We start from the raw sequence: 16,889 nt of genomic DNA, 5'->3' as shown, positions 1-16,889 counted from the left end.
GTTGCAAGCTCATTGGCTTCATGACTATTCTTGGCTGCAGGTCAGTGCAGATGGCGATAACATGACATGTACTATGTGAAAAATCCCTGGGAAGAAGAGAAGAATATGTGAACTGGGGGCACACACAAATATAGAACTAGTCTTCTGCGAAGGCATGCAGACAATGTAGATCACAAAACAGATGTTGTTTCTCAGGATGAAAAATTGTTTTTCCAAAAGTAGGAAAAACATCATTACAAAGATGATGTCATAATTATCGAGCTTAAAACTGTTCATTGACCTGTGGGTGAACCTACCTGTGGCAGAGTCTTTCCATGCATGTGTAGGAGAACTTAATAGAGATGCTTTCTAAAGCAAAATCCCCATCTATTGACCAATTACAATTTTTACCCAAACACTCATTATGTGGCTAATATTCAAATAACCCCTGGGACTGGCTAAGCAATAGCTTCAGCTTTTCAGGAGGTGATGGCCATTAAAATTAATATGCCCAAACGTATGGCCTTTGGGAGAAAGTACTAAAGTGATGACTGATATGGTGGATGGTATTACTGGACATCTGTTGAAGTTAATAAGTCCTGCACTAATAAAATACAACTATTTTAGCAACAGAAAAGCTTGTGGGAGCAATTAGTTGCTGATGAAGTTCCTTATTTGAAAGAAAATCAAGCAACTTTGGCAGGGCTTTATGTTTTAAATCTTCTCCCAAACATAAGATTAATGAATTAGTAAATGAGCCATCACTGGAAGTAAAGAGAATTCATGGAACTGGACCCTCAGCATGCAGGACTTTAGTCCTTTCTATCCTGCCCCTGGAACATGGCCCTTTCCTTTTCTGACATAACCTTTATGTTGGGGGGGGGGTGTGGGGGGAGGAGAGAACAGAGAATGGGGGCATAAACGTACATGTGCGTCTATGGACGTATATAAAAACAAGGGACTTGATTTTCAAAAATGCCAAGCACTCAATAGCTCTTATAAATTTCAGAGTGGACTTTAGAGTGCTCAACTCATTTGAAATTCACACCACTTATTTAGGTGGCTAAATATAGATGTATGCTCTAACTTTAGACCCCTATTTTTGAAACCCCGTCACTCTCATCCGGCAGTAAAAGGCAGTCAGCTGTATACCTCTGAAGGAGAATGCTGAGGCTATTTTTTTTTTTTTCAGAAACCACACATAGCAGCACTACTACCACCAGCCGCACTAGATCAGTGCAACAATTATCCAGATTTCTTCAAGTGCATGAAAAATTTAAATAGATCAAATGGGCTTAATTTTACCCTGACTGGGTTCAACTGCCAGTGAGGTGCTTCTGTTTGGGTTTTTATACTCTGCCCATTACCATGATATTTGAGCATCTCGGTGGTATCTGAGCCTGAAGGTAGAATTGGATTCCATGCAATTAACTAAATTGGAATCTGACCTTTCACTAGGACAAAAGGATGATTGAGCTCTTACAAAGCCATTTTAAAATGAAGTCCAACCAATGTAAATATTCTTCCTTTAATCACTTTCTCCTCTTGGCTCTCACTTGTGTTGTTGGAGTGCATTAGGTTAATCTCAGCCAACTTTTTTATAATTTTGTCTGGCTCTGCCCTGACCAAATGATGGCATTAGACATAACAATAACATACAGTGGTGAGTCTCCAACAGAGGGAAAACACAGTCTGCGTAACTCTTTTGTAAATGATAATAATGGGAACTTACAGCACCAGCAAAATCCATGTCAGGACACTCCCAAGGCCTTCTAGTGCTTCAGTACAATACAATTCAACTTGTTTTTTGTGCAGCATCCTTAATATGCAGCATTGATAAAGAAGGATAATAACTTTTGGGCCCAATTCTGGTACTATTCAACATCAGTAATGGTATCTTACCCCAAGAATAGACCCATTGAGTATGGTCTACGCGCTGTGAGGAAATCTATCATCATCTGGACTTTGTTTTTTTTTAATAATGTAGCCTATACATGATATTAACATATATAGACAGTTTCAAGTGTTGCAAGCAAGTTTTAAATGACTTATTTTAAAATGATTTAAATAGATACAATGATATACATGCCACGCACAAAGTGTAAAATAATGGCATACAAATCATAGGTATACAGATACAGACATCAATTTGACCAGTTATGCCTACGGCACATTTTATGAGCTTTATTAATCTAAATTCTTAAATGATAGGGTGCCTAATGGAGTATGACAGACCCATAACTACATTGTGGCTGCTGGAATCCCTTATAAAAATCTCTTTAGAGGCCTCATTAAAATACAGTGTGATAAATTTACTAAAGACAACACATACTCCTTTTGAGTCTTCCACTTCAGGTTTTATTGCGTTTACAAGCTCCTCTAGAGAACTAATCAATTTAAAAAAAAAATCGGCACAATCCGTTCTTTTCAAGGGTCATAGAAGCTCTGCAGGCAAACTGGTACAATCTGTAACCTCGGAGTATTTCTACACAGTGAACAGCAGTCCATGGCAGCCAGTCTCGGAGCCTGGGTTGACGGACTCGGGCTCGCGAGGTTTGTGCTGCAGTGTTGCAAATAGCTATGTACACACTTTTCAGTAGTAGCCGTGTTAGTCTGTATCAGCCCAAAAAAAAAAACCCACAAAAAAATGAGGAGTCCTTGTGGTACCTTAGACTAACAAATGTATTTGGGCATAAGCTTTCGTGGGCTAGAACCCACTTCATCAGATGTATGAAGTAAAAGGAGCAGGACGTTACAAAACCTAAACTTAATTTCCCCAATACTAATTTCTCCCTACTGTTACTCACACCTTCCTGTCAACTGTCTGTAATGGGTCACTCTCTTACCATTTCAAAAGTTATTTCTCCTCCCTTGGTATCCTGCTGTCAATTGATTTATCTCGTTAGACTGACCTAACACTTCATAAAGCAACCCACATCCTTTCATGTATTTATACCTGCTCCTGTATCTTTTACTTCATATATCTGATGAAGTGGGTTCTAGCCCACGAAAGCTTATGCCCAAATAAATTGGTTGGTCTCTAAGGTGCCACAAGTACTCCTCGGTTTTTTACATAGACCCTGCAACTCAGTCTGGAGTTTGGCTCTGAAGCGTGGGGAGTGGGCTTTAGATCCCAAGCTCTAGCCCAATCTGCAAAGCCTACCCAGCTATTTTTTTAGTACCATAGCGTCAGCCCAAATCTGTTGACCCCAGGCTGTGGGACTTGCTGTTGTGTAGATGTATCCATGAGTTTCTTCCATCAGGCTCGCAGATCTTGCGAGGTCTAACAAAAAGTTGGCAGTCAGCCCTTCATTGTAGGGATCACAGGGTTAATCACAGAAGACCTGATCCAGTCCTTATTTGGGCAAGCTTCCATGCTCTTAGTGGGAGTTTGTCTGGGTAAAGATTTCAGGATTTGACATACAGTATTTACAAGGCAAACTAGTGGAGATAGTAATTTTCACAAGTCATTCCTTTCAGAACTAATAGATTTTATTGGAAGAGCCAACTGATTTTATAATCCCTTCAAGTCCTTCCTTTCAGGTTTACAGACTTTGCAAATTCAGCAAATAAACTGATGGAAGCTTCTTGCAAGTTACAATCTCTACCTGGTGCCTTAGTGAGATTATAACCGCTCTAGAGATCTCTCACAAGTTACAACAGGCACTAGAAGAGCCAGCTCCTGCTTAAGGCATAGAATATCTGCTTACTGTTGGTCTCCGATGAAGAGCCACTCCCAAAGCTTCTCCCCAGAGAAAGGCAAACATTGTCTGCACAGGAAGAATGATTCCTTCATGCTAAACAAAACGTTGACTCTCCTCCCATATGTCCCTCAATGGGTGTGTCTTCACTGGACAGCTAGTGTAGGTAACTAGCACCCCGCTCGGAGCACCCAAGTTAGCCTAGCTAGTCTCCACAGCAAAGCCCCTTCTGCATTATTATCTCCTCACTGTTTCTTTACTCGCCTGTGTGTGTCTGGGGGCATATCTCAGTGTTCTTTTGACTGAGATATTCCAGGGTTCTTTCTCAGTCAATTGTCAATTCCAAGAGAATCTGTCTGTCCTTTGGGGGAAATATGGGAAGAGCACCAAAGGACTATCAGCACCCAAGTGACTTTACCAGTATCCTTACTGCAAAGTAGGCAGGTTCCAGCCTGAGTTAAAGCGGACCACAAGGTGTAACCCACACCCTCAGCCAGGTAAATTAGTTCGGGCTTAACATACCTCCAAACCCAGGTCAGAGAGTCTTCTGTGTGGCTAGTTGGGAGGGTTTTAATTAAAGCCTGAATTTAACATGCAGTGAAGATACGCATGACCAGCACTACCTCATCCTAGCCCTGACCAAGTACCATAACAAGTGGGTGAACTGGGGGATAGTCTGCAGTTGAATCTATTGGGGGCGGGGGAGGCTAGTTGTGAGTGTGTGACCCATGTTGGAAATGCATACTAGGAACAGTAGGGTGGGTGAGAAAATAAAGGTTTCTGCTACATAGGCTGATCTCTGGAGAAAGAAGGAGCAAGTTAATGTTTCTAAAATTTAATTCTGTGTTTTCTTTCACTTTTTATTAATACAGGCATCTGAAAACGTTGTTTTCATGAATATTTATATGCAACTCCAGCTTGAGAGAGTTTCCTGTGAGGGGAGAAAACTGTAGTATAAGGGCTTGCCTAGACCAAAAGCTAGCCTATGGCAAGATGGGGTGTCAATCTACCTTGAATTAGCCTGCTGCACACTAACTGTCCATCTGGAGCCTGCTGACTTGCACTAAAAAATTATCAAAGTGCACTAGTGCATGGCTAGTGCAAGGTAGATTGACACCCCAACTTGCCATGTACTAATCATTAGTCTGGACCAGACAGACCTAAGATTCCAAAGGCCCAATCCTGCAAAGTGCTGAGGGCCCCTTACTACTTTGTAGCCAATGAGAAAAGAGGATTCCTTAGCAGCACCTTCCAGGACCAAGCCTGACCAGTTTGTAGAGGTCACTACATACACACACAAACAGTTTCTTATTGTCAGTTTGTATAATATACAGTAGGGAATTGAGCCAAAAACTGAAAGATGCTCTACAAATAAGCCACTCCACATCTGGAATGAGGAAATGGTGCCAACGACCTAGAAGTGAGTGTTTACTGTACTTCATTCTATGCTGTTCTATTTTTGAGTTTCAAAGCTTACATTTCTATGGGATAAAATGTCCATTTTTATTGGAACAACTTACAGTGGGAGCAGCAGCAAGCACATACAGTAAAAGCATTGCAATGTATGTACACAGGGGGCAGAGCTAAGGCTGTGCATTGAACCTTAACTTTGGAGGTTCCTGGCTTTGGCATGATGAACAATGCAAACTTTATTCTCTAAACATATCTTTTTAATGTGTTGCAGCAATGAAAAAGCCATGAGCAATCCAAGCATTGATTTAATTGGATGCCTTTTTACAGCTAACTCTGGAAACCTCCCATGGTAAACCTGCAGGAAGAGGAAATAGCCCAGGAGACTCTATGGTTATGTCTACACTGCAGCTGGGAGCGTGCTTCCCACTCAGACACCTGCTAGCTCTGCTTGCACTAGAGTGTTAAAATAGCTTGGGGGGAGTAGTATGGGCAGCAGCTCGGGCTAGCCACCCGAGTACATACCTATGGATCTGGTGGATTAGCACGGAGGCAGCTAGTCCAAGCTGCCACCCATGCTACCCCTGGCTACCCTGTTTTTTGCACACTAGCTCAAGCAGAGCTAACATATGTCTGTCTTCCTGTGCTGGGAAGCACCCTCCCAGCTGAGGTTCACCCTATGGTGTTCACAGTAAATGCTACTCTAAGGGACTAGCCATGGGGGAGGCAGAGTTCATGGTCTCCAAACACTGTGGAACGCAGGGGTAACGCATAGCATGGAAGCTCTAAACAAGTAGAGGTGCAGCTGCCTTTCTATGGCGCTCTTCTAAGCCATCTTCTGCCATCTAGCAGCATAGCTCTCTGAGAAGCAGCATTACCATGGGCCAAGGTAACCCTCTTGTAATGTTCTCCCCATCAACAGAGAGGGGATATACCTAGAGCAGGAGTTAATGCTACTTTTAGCTACACTAACTCCAGCTGGTTTTGTTCACAGTACTTCTGCCAGCCTCTTAGAGGAGCATGGCATTTACCCCAGCTGTTCCCCAGTGCTACCCTTCCATGTCTGATAACCCAGAACCTGGAGATCTAATTGAACAGCGTTGGCTTCTGGAAGGGCGGGGAGTTCCATAGATTCCTTGGATGGGGACACCTGTCAGACTTGCTCCATTCCCCCACTTCTACTGCTTGTGCAGCTTTCCTACTCCCTTTTACTTTCTCTGCACCACACATAAGGAGGAACTAAAGGGGCCTCAATCTCTGCCATAACTACATTAGTGTCCTCCTAACAGAGCTCTTTGTAAGAGCATGAATTTATGGTTCATTTTACATATTTGAAATGGCCCCTTCATAAATGTCTAACTCTCATTTGATCTAATTTGAACCATTAGCTTTTACTTAAATGTTGGCATTGTCTTAACAACTTCCTATCTCTTTAATCACCTCAGGAGAATCTCCATAGTACATTCAGTAATAGGCAAAGAGCATGGCATATATTATTGTGATAATGCACAGGGTAATCTCAGAGATTAAAGCATAGAAATGATACGTCTGTCCTTCCACTCTGTATTTTTTTTCCTGCTAAACAGCTGCACTGAATCAAATGCTAATGCTGTCTTTCATAATTGCCTTTGACTTGCCCGACTTACAGTATACACAGAAAATGCTTTTTCTCTGTATGCTTCCCACTTGCAGTTTCTTTGTATGTTTCCCAACTTTGCTATGCAAAAGTTCAGGGGCAAACGTGATTAAAGCAAAAAGTCATATATTGGTGTTGGTGTGGAAATGAACTATGATTCACTCTTTCCAGCTGCTGTGCTCTTGGGCATCTGCATTTGGGGAGGACTCAATTAATGACTTTCTAACAGCAAAGCAAGTTCCCTGAACTGAATCGTCCACATCATAAAACAGAATGAAAAGTGCTTTTTTCATATTCTGATTTTGAAATTTAATCTACATTCGTCCAGCTGGAGTCTCAGATTCCCTGTGGACAAGTGTCCACATTGCAGCTGCCAATAATTGACTGTCTTGTTGATAATGTCACAGAGGAAAAGGACTGAAGAAGCATGAAGACTGACCTGTCCTCCCACACATGGGAATGGTCACTCCAAGTCAGAGTTGAGGCAGGCTGAAGGGGAAGTTGCTGACAATATTTCTGGCACTGGGTCTGGGCACCATATAAAATTCTTTTTGAAGTCTTAAATAGAGGACTTTGGTTTGCAAGTCTGTTAATCCAGCAACATTTACTATCACTAAATTCACATTTCTTAAAAATAGTTAGGCCCCAGTTCTGCAGTCTGATCCACTGGGACCCAGACTGAGACTATCAAAGTCCATTTATGTACCTCTCCTGAGTAGTTCTCAGATGGTAACAACTTTTGGTCACTACGGATCTGGGCTGAATTTGAACTACTGACCCAATGTGAGAAGTTGTCTATCCCATTAAGATGTGCAGTCCCCTTTCCCAATGCATTCTTCATGATCTAATTAGATAAGCTGCTGACATAGGACTAATGAAGGTAGTGAACCAAAAGCACTCTTATTCCAACAGGCATTGCTTCTGATCAGTCTGGCTTTCTGAGCTGGCCTGAGTTGGATAGGACTTTATTCTTTATTTTGTGAAATCCAGTGGTGAATTTTCATCTCCTCACCACAACTGGTGAGACTCCTTAAGATAAAGAACCTATTAAGATCGGAATAAAAAACGGTTCTCATTTTGGGCATGGAAGCACAAGTTGATGTTGTGAACAGCTGCTCTGTGAAAGGTAAATGCACCCTGCTACAATCCATTCTGGATTTTTCTGGGGCTGCAATTTAGTGGAGACAGAATTAAAGTAGTATCAATACTTTAAATAAGTATGTGGATGCATCAGCTACTGTGTGTCAGCATGTGATGGAAGGCTGGCAAAAATACACTCCAGATGGAACCTCCTTGCCTCAGCTAAATTTCCAATAATAATAAAAGGACCCAGAACTAGAAGTGAGATAGATATAAGGAAATGAAGGATTGAATCTCCCTGCCAGTGAGTCAGGGTTGGCAGCTCTGCAGTGCTTCATAAATTTAAAGCCGAATGGGGCACCCGCCAATAAAAATTAGTGATAGCAATGCTGGATTCAAGGTCCTGTTGCCTTAGCTGACACCCTGTTCTGGCATTAGATCCATAGCACTATAAAACCTTTTCCAGAGAAATTGTTTTCCACTAAATACTGGATCAGGCAGTACCATGTTAGTATTGCAGATAAGAGTGCAAACTGGCAATACATTTTACAGACCATTTCCCCCCTGCATTTAGTTACTTTTTATGATCTGTTTTTAAAAAAAAAAAAAAAAAAACCCCACTTGCTGGAGTATCTCAACAAAACAATTAGCTGTGCATTCCCTGGGCCAGACCTACATGGTACTAGGTACAGTAAGCTGCAGAAATGGGCATTTGGAAACAGATTCCCAGTCTCAGTCTCTGAAAGCTACATGCCCTATTGGGGAGCATCACCGTTTCAGGGGAGTCATGTACAATAATGGAAATAGAACCTGGAGGCAAATCCAGCAGCTGATACCTTTCAGCACCTGCTCAAGCCTCTTGTTTGTTGCAACTCTTGGTCAAACACCAGAAGACAAATATTCAGTGCAATTCCTTGGTAACAAAATAGTAAATGGTAAACTGTCAGAAGGCAATTTTAGTTGTGCAAATTTGCTTGTCTCTTATTGAAAAGGATCTTTGGCCTAGCAGTGAAGAAGATTCTAGCTGGCAGTAGTGACTAAGGTCTTAATCCTGCTATTCAATTGCTTAAAGTTCAGCACATGCGTAAATGTCTAGAGTCTGAGCCAAGCCAATTCTGACTATCAGAAACTCTCCAACAAAAGGCTCCGCTCCAAGTTAGATTATGTAATAGCTATCCATTTTCAGGTTGCATACTGTTGTATCTGAGTACTTTCCATGTAAAATCCAACAGCCAAGTCTCTGTGGGTCTTCAGAGTCTCTGGAGTGTCTTCCTTTTGGGGGTATTGCTAGAGCCTCTGTAAATCCAGTTGGGAGTGGGAGGTGGAGGCATACATTTATAATTTATTTTATCTTTGGTTTTGAGTGATGGTTTAATTGTCTATTTAAATTATTTTCTTAGGTCACCAAGCATTTCAGTAAGGGAGGAAGCCTGCTGCAAAGATCAGATCCCCGTCCAATTTTACTTTGGGTCTATCTCTAGCCTCCACATCCTAGAAAGTACAGTACTGCCACTAGCTGTAGGACCACCCTCTCTGGCCCTGCATGTAATTAGTACGAAGCCTAATTTTAGTTCAGAAGTTAATTAAAATACTCTGGAAAGGAAAACAAAACTGCACATAGTCTTCTTAGGACAAAGATTGTGCAAGGGAAAACCTTCCATTAGAGAGAGTACAGAACAGAACTATTGATGAATGATCTGGAATACAGCAAACAAGTAATGGTAATTCAGTGTGATACTGAATAAGAGGCAGTTTTTGAAGAAGACATCCTGCTTATGAGAACAGGAGACCTCTCAGTCATCTCCTATCTGCCATCCTGCTTCCTTGCTACTGCAGCTCTCTCACCCACAACAATAAGGAGAAGCTGGACAGGTATATGGATGTGTTCAATGTAATACAAGATGCTTAAGGCCCTGATTAAGCAAAGCATTTAAGTTGTTGAATGCATGAGTAGTCCCACTCACATGCTTACAGTTAAATACTTTGCTGAGCTGGAGCTTTGATCCTTTGGATGAAAGTGAATTTAGATTGTTGTAACACATACAGGGTGAAAAGGGATCAGGTTAGTGGATATCTAGCTACTCCTGAGAAATCAGTAATGACATTGATTGCTATACTGGTATGGTCAACTGTAGCTTCCGAAATGTATATATGCACATTCTATCACTAAATACAGCTGTGTAAATATTGCCAGTCTTATGGTGTGAGCAGCTAAACGGGGAAGGCCAGCATAGCAGACCTACATTACTATAGTGCCTCCAATTTCAAATGAGGCCAAAAGACCGCCAGACTCATTTTCAAATGAAAGCAGTCCTATAGTGGATTGAACTGAAATTATAACTAGCAACAATTACTTCCAGATTAGGTAGTGTTACTCATACAAGCTGCCTGACTGGGGAGTTTTCTCCATTTTCTACAGCAGCAGTGAAGTAAGAGATTTAATTGGGATGATTTAATTGGGGATTGGTCCTGCTTTGAGCAGGGGGTTGGACTAGATGATCTCCTGAGGTCCCTTCCAACCCTGATATTCTAAGAGCAGCAAAACAAGCACTAGAAACAGTTACTTACTAAGTAAAAACATAAAACAGTATATTAAACATCCAATAGGAAAGAGACGAGGTAGAGACAAAGGATGGATACGAATAGTACAAGGTGGAGTGTGAGAATATGCTGGACCCTCAGGGAAAACTAGGGGAAATCATAACAGGAGTTGAGAATACTTACCACCTCCAGGAAAGAGAAATGCATCAAACATCAGCCAGTTGCAAAATAGCCACTTTAATTCTAACACTGCTGGTCTCTGACAAATTAAAAGGGCCAGACCCAGAAAGGCACGCTGGGAAAAGAGGGCAAATGTGCACTGGGGAGAGTCATAGGGACCCGGCAGTCTCTAGGCGTTCCTAGAGAAGAGGCTGCGTCAGTGCTTTGCATGCCACTACTATATTACAGAGAGTTCTGTTTTTTGCAATAATCCTTTCATGTGCATGGGCCAAATTCATAACCCTGCTCTACTCTTTTTGCACCACTCACACAGTAGATGGGTAGTGGAAACCTACCCTTATTCCCCAGTAGGGATGGGAATACCTCTGTCATGGGAGCATCCGCAGCAGGTGCGGAACTAGCAGAGCCAGTTTCTATGCCTCCATCCCTGTAACTCCTAATGCAAGAGGCAGGGAGGGGAAGTAGCCAGAGTGAGATGTACTCTGGGAAACACCAGCTGGCATATTGTTCCTAGGGCCTAAACAGCTCCTGGGTCCAGGGCTGGAGAGAGAATCAGGGAGCCATTATCTGACAGCCATCCCTCCCTGCCAAGCCCTGCGGACACTGTGTGCTGCAGAGAATGACCCTGTATTTACTAGACATCCAAGGCTAGATTTCTGATAAACAAGTTAGTGCACAACTAGGGCTTCAGGTGAGCAACACTGCTTTTGCAAAAACTTAGAATAATTTTCACTTAAATGGGGAATCGCAGTTGAACTTCTTAAAATAGGTCTAAGGATTTATGCACACAAATATGCATGGTTAAGATCCCAATTTAGCATGTGCAAATTCATCAGTTAAGTTTAGGAACTAATTATTACCCTACTTTGACAAAAGGGTCGCTTGCTTAAAATATTGGCCTCACTCTCAGACCCTTCCACTTGTCTTTGCTCTAACTTTGGCAATAACTTTTATATGTCAATATGTTATTGGTTAAAAATGTAATTGTGGATATGATTGTGAACTGTGCATCCAATTGCCTATTTTGCTTGAGTAATTAAGGTATAATTCTTTGAAAAAGTACCTGTGTGCAAAACAGTGCTGTGTTCTTTTGTTCAGTCACTGCTGCTGCACACCATGGATCGGTAAGATTTGGTATGTGCCCTTTCTGATGGTTTACTGTATATCAGAAGATAAATCTTCTGTATGTCAGCAAGAAGTGAGGCACGCTACCAGTGGCAGATTAAAGAAGGTTTGAATGGCTCGTTGATCCAGGTACAGCATTCCAAAGGAGACCCAAACTTTACAGCAGAGACCCTGTGGGTTTTTCATCTTCCTCTGCAGCATGGGACACAGGTCACTTGCAAGTTTAAATTAGTGTAAATGGTGAATTCTCTGTTAACTTGGAGTCTTTAAATCATGATTTGAGGAGTTCAGTAACTCAGCCAGAGGTTAGGGGTCTATTAGGGTGTGTGAGATTCTATGGCCTGCAATGTGCAGGTCAGACTAGATGAACATGATGGTCCCTTCTGGCCTTAAAGTATATGAGTCTATGAACTCCTCCCTCACCCCCAGTAAGCAGGTTTGGGGTCCACATATTTGTTTGATCTCAGGCACATTTAACCTTAATTTGTACAAACAACTCTCATTAACAAAAGATACAGACAGTGCAATGGGAAATATGTTCTGGTTTCACAGCCATTATGCCTCTTCTCACGGGCAGAGACAATTTTGCAAGCATGGCTGACTTCCCCAACCCTATTAAGTAGATCATGTATAAAGAGGATTGTTTTAAAATTTGGCCTATGTACATGAAATAAGTGGAAGTCCACTCAGAGCCAAAGTGACCAGGCTGCATGTGGCTATCCCTCATGGGGATTAAGGAAGATGAAATCCACTCCCAAACCTGGGGCTACAGTACTCTGTAGCTGCCGTTACTCCAGACTAGGGGGTGAGTGGTGGCCACTGCTCCTTCATACCTCTTACATAGGGGTTCCTGGCGCCAAAACTGGTTATTTCCCTGGCCACCCTCATGCAGGAATGCCATGGGGATTTCAAGAATTAGAGGTCTTTGTGTGGGCCCTCCTCCCCTGGATAAATTTCACCCTATATGAGTGAATCACAACTAAAAAAGGAAGCAAAATTTATTTTAACTCCTAGCATTCTCTATGGCAAGCTGGAGTATGGGGTTCTTTTTTCAGAATTTCTAACATAAATCTGAACCTGGTTCCTGAAACAGGTGTTAAATCCCATCTAGAACACTGAGATCCTGTAGGTTGGGTCTATGGACAGTTCTGCTGGTGGAGCAAAGACATAGCTCTTTTATTAAAATAAATATTTGTTAGTATGTTTTTAAATGTTACTGAGATAACTCTGTCTGAATGTTGATATACAATTTCCTGTGCTGGCTATGTTAAGGAGGGTTGGACAGAATGACTTTAACCAAGATACCAAAATCTTCCCCCTCACCAACCACAAAGAGTGAAGATCAAAAAATATTTCTATATTAAAGACAAAACCAATTCCATGTTAGTTGCTGCTCTGTATAACTCTATGGACTATCCCATACTCCTCATATATCTACTTTCATCACCCTTCCTTATTTTTAATATTCATTATAAAAGATTTTAATATTTTACACCTACTTCTTCAGTGGCTGCTTTTGCTGTTTAAAACTAAGGTCTCAGTCCTACAAGCCTCATGAGAGGTGATGAGCACCTTCAATTAGCACTGAAGACAGTTGAGGGTGCTCATCTCGACTGAGCCCTGGGGAGAATAAGGCTGGGAAGGCTTAAGGTTCCATTTCTAAAAAGCTTTATCTATATAGAGCCAAATTCTGAGGTCTTTACTCAGCGTATGTCTACACTTAAAATGCTACAGCGGCATAGCTACAGTTAAGTTGCTGTATTGCTTCAGTGTAGATGCTCCCTATGCTGATGGGAGGTGTTCTCCCATCAGGGTAGGTAATCCACCTCCCCAAGAGGCAGCAGCTAGATTGACAGAAGAATTCTTCTGCTGACCTAGTGCTATTAAGTCGCTATGAATTAGGGTCGCTATGAATTAAGTCGCTATGTCTCTTAGAGGTGTGGATTTTTCAGACCCAAGAGATGTAGATATCCAGATTAAGTTTCTAATGTATATCAGGCCTCGGTTTCCACTCCGTCCGTACTCAGACCTCAATGTTTGTTCCATTTAGCATTTTTCATTCTTTTGAAGACAAGGTGCTGAAGAACTAGGCTACTGGCCCTGAAACTGCCTGGGCAAACCTGAACAATTATATAGTGCTTGAAATATGGTGATAGAGCTGTAGTATAAACCAGTGTTTCCCAAACTTGGGATGCTGCTCGTGCAGGGAAAGCCCCGGTGGGCCAGGCCGGTTTGTTTACCTGCTGTGTCCGCAGGTTTGGCTGATCATGGCTCCCACTGGCCATAGTTCACCACTGCAGGCCAATGGGGGCTGCGGGAAGCGGCGCGGGCCGAGGGACGTACCGGCCATGGCTTCCCGCAGCCCTCATTGGCCGCAGCGGCGAACCGCGGCCAGTAGGAGCCGCGATCAGCCGAACCAGCGGACGCAGCAGGTAAACAAACCGGCCCGGCCCGCCAGGGCTTTCCCTGAACAAGCAGCTTCCCAAGTTTGGGAAACACTGGTATAAAGAATACATAGGTTTTCTTATACTAACCCAAATATATAATAATAATCTGTCTACGTTATAACTATAGCCCTAATGCCTCTATGTCAGAGTGAGATAAGTGACCAGATCTTGCACTGCAGTATAATTTTGTTAAGGAATAATGTACACCAAACTACATTGTATAATAAAGAGTACATTGAACTGAGAGTCATGCTTGCGTGGCTGGTTAATATTGCTAGTGAAGCCAAAATGGAATTATAAACCAGATTCAACCTTGTGAGTGCGATCTGCCATCACAGGCAGTATGTCAGAAGCGACATTCAGTCCAAGGATTCTGCTGTCGGAGCAAAATTTAAACTCTGTCGTCTTCTCAACAGGATTCTGCAGTAGAAGCTGCCCGGGTGAGACAGTGAATGAACTTAGCGCTGCACACTTTGGGGCTGTACTGGCAATGGGTACCCCAGAAAATATGAGACTGCAGGAGTGGGCCGATGGACAGATTTACTTCTATTTGGGAGTTTTTGCAATTTTGTGCATTTTATTCTATATAATAAGGCTGAGAAAAGATTTTACAAAAGATATAAACTAAATATGAACATTTTTCATTTAGTTCAAGAGAGTCAAACCCACAATATTCATGACAATCCAGGTCATGCTCTGGGAGCTGATGCACTGGGCACAGATAGCTGACAATAGAAAGGTGGCTGATTTTCCATGCCAATGAAAGGTGTCCATGTTCTCATACAATTTGCTTAAGATCGGGCTCACACTACAAACGAAAAACTAACTAACAGTGATAGCAGTAGCAGTAACTAGCTAAAACTTTTTCTGCCTTCATTTACACTCATTGAGGACAGTGGGTATTCTGCAAAAGTTACCTGTGTGTAACTGGAATCAGAACTTGACCTTAATTTAGGACACTGTGGGAGATTTTCAGCTCTGTTCTTTACATTGAAGTTACCCTTGCATCACCATGCTTTGTTAGTAATTATTTATATTCTGGTAGCACCTAGAGGCCCCAATTAGTGTTTTACTCCTTCAGCAGGCACATGTGTAACATTTGCTGATTCACAGTTCACACACTAACACTTCCAATGGAGAACTGCATTTTCAGGTTTAGTCACAGTGGAGGTGTGAAAGTACATACGCAGAAAGTAGGCATTAACGTAATGCATCTTGGTTCCTGAAAATTGGGTGATACATGTGCATGTATGCTCACCCGGCCAATTGGGGTAATACTGTCTGCCACTGAAGGCCACTCAGCAGTCTTCCCCTGATGGCCTACATTAGTAGGTGTGAAAACACTTACTTTCTTGCTCTGTATAAGAAATATATGTAAGTCCTTGCTCAGTTTGTTATTTATTTTACAGAGGGAAAACTGCCACTGGCTTCAATGAGATTTTTCAAATGTGTAAATGCTTCAGGATTTGGTCCTGTGTTAATTTTCTCTCTTCTTTATTCACAGAACAATTACTGCCTAGGTAGCAGCACCAGAAGTGCAAGGTTTTGTACACTGTACTGATACAATGCCTCAGTCATGGAACTACTTCTCGCCTCATTGAGACTACAGAGTGAGATAGTGGATTTGGATGTGAGCACTATCCAATAGGAATAGAATTCATTTTACTAAAACCACTAAACAGGCATCACTTGGTAATGATTTTTGCTCACTACTAACCTGAGACAATCTTACTGCTAGTTAGTTGTACGAGTGATAGTAGTCACTGAATAACTAGCTAAAACTTTTTCTGCCTTCATTTACACTTGCAGAATACACACTGTCTTCAACTAAAGTTACTACTACCACTACCCTGAGCCAATCTTAACCAGTTATCTAGACGCAAAAGTTTCTATAACCCAGCACCAATCCCTTGAGCCAACTATTCTCCATAAACGATTTTATGCTGAACCTTTATATAAGGCTGTCAGAGGGCTGCTGGCCCTTGTAAGTAAAGTAGGTCTAGCTCCCCGGTATCAGAAAAGGTGCTCCCAGTTGGACTAATTAAGGGGATGGGGCTGCAGTTTGGGTGCCTGGGAATTGACAGAGCTGAAATGTGAGGACGTCTGCTTTCCACCCTACCAAGTTGGTGCATGGCAGAGTGACTGCAACTGCAGGAGTTTCTGCAGGCAGCCAGACAACAGAAGCAGCAGGAGGTGCAACTGGATCTATCGAAGCTGCTACCATGCTTGAGGAGAAGTCGCAGTACTTCCTAGAAATCCTGCAGAGGGAAAGGATCAGTGGGCACAGGTATAAAGCAGGAAAGAAGGTTCAAGGACCAGAAGGCATGAGGCCCAGTGAAGGGAATGTTTTGCCAGTGGAAGAGTGGGGCACATAGGAAGCATTTGCCCCATGTGAAGTGTGCTTTTAAGACTGGCTTGGCTGCACTGAGCACAGAAGAAACAGGGGAGACTCTGGGTGGGACCCTGCCAATCACTACATCTCAAGAAGGGATAAAGACAGGGGAGTTCTCAGGGCTTGTATACTTTTGTTGTGGGGGGATGGGGCAGACTGGAAGGTATTACACCTGTAAGAACACAGACTGTGGGAAACCTGGAAGCCTAAGATTTGCATGCCCAAGCTGGCAATGTGATTATTAGGCGGTTCAGACCCAGAGGGGTAGGAGATGGCCTGAATGTTTCAGGTGTGGGAAAACGGGACACATCAGGCAGTACTTCCATTTGAAGAGGGAACTAGGGGAAAATGGTGTCTGTTGGAGGGTGTGAGCCCTGCAGAGCAAGAGAAGTAATTCC

The sequence above is a fragment of the Chelonia mydas genome, chromosome 5, assembly GCF_015237465.2.
Source record: "Chelonia mydas isolate rCheMyd1 chromosome 5, rCheMyd1.pri.v2, whole genome shotgun sequence".
In the NCBI taxonomy this organism is placed as follows: domain Eukaryota; kingdom Metazoa; phylum Chordata; order Testudines; family Cheloniidae; genus Chelonia; species Chelonia mydas.
Note: the sequence above shows the minus strand (reverse complement) of the source record.